Genomic DNA, 1,272 nt, shown 5'->3' on the forward strand with positions numbered 1-1,272 from the left:
ATGATCTGAAAAATTCTCAAAAGTGGCTCCAGCCAGGGGTGGAAGTAGTCTGATTGCTCAGGTTCCTGAGCCCTGAAGCAGGAAAGCAGGTCAGCAGGTTCCAGAACAGAAAGGGAACCAGCAAGAGAGGAGTGTAGCGGGGAGAGGGCAGGACTGAGCAGGGGCACCGGGCACGAGGCTTCCACATTATGCAGAACCACTGCTTATCCTATTGTTTAATCATCTCTCTTGCACCAGAATCGTTTGTTTGTTTTTTTATTTCAGAGAGGAAGGGAAAGGGAGCGAGGGATAGAAACATCAATAGTGAGAAAGAATCATTGATTGGCTGCCTCCTGCATGTCCCCTACTGGGGATCAAGCCCACAACCGGGGCATGTGCCCTGACCGGGAATCGAACCGTGACCTCCTGGTTCCTAGGTAAGCACTCAACCACAGAGCCATGCCAGCCCGGCCAGAATTGTTTTCTAATACTTCTCACTGCACATGTGCAGAAGTGAACAGTACAGGTTAAATGAACTTGTGAGGCCCTTACTGATCACAACAGTGTTTCCATGGCAAAAAGGGTCCTTCTCTTACTAAATCCCTTTACGGAGCTCTTGCGCTCCACGTCGAGCTCCGGCGAGCGCTGTTACTAGCTCGTGGCCCTTGTGTTTCCAGATGTGCCTTTGGAGAACACTGACTGGGGGTGGGGGTGGTGGGGGTGGTGAGGAGGGATCTGGCATCTTTAGAGAAGTTGACTCAACCTAGTTGCAGGACACTCAGGTTGAAATCAACTACCAATTGATTTTTTTAAAAATATATTTTATTGATTTTTCACAGAGAGGAAGGGAGAGAGATAGAGAGTCAGAAACATCGCAAAAATCTAACACGTCAAAGGGAAACGCATTCTGTAAGCCCGAGCCTTGTAAAAACATGTTCCCCTTGAGCGAATATCTTACAGGAACTTCTGAGACCACAACTCTTGCACCGACCAGACACGTGCTCAGCAGAAGCAGCCTGACGCACGGCCCAGATACGTGCGTCAACAGAAGCGCCTGCAGCACGGCCCACATACAAATGTCAGCTGAAGCCTGCAGCTTTCCCCGGGCCCATAAAAAGCTTCCTCCTCCCCCCCATTGCGGAACTGACTCCTTTCTCAGAAGCCACCTGACTCAGTCCTCATGCACCCAGGTGCCTTGAATAAATATCATTTTGATTACACTGAGCCTTGAGTCGGTTCTGTGCAACCCTGGCCCAACCCGGAACCTTTGAGGAATAAAAATGTGCTGAAACC

This window comes from Myotis davidii, unplaced genomic scaffold (assembly GCF_000327345.1).
Source record: "Myotis davidii unplaced genomic scaffold, ASM32734v1 scaffold37, whole genome shotgun sequence".
Taxonomy (NCBI): Eukaryota; Metazoa; Chordata; class Mammalia; order Chiroptera; family Vespertilionidae; genus Myotis; species Myotis davidii.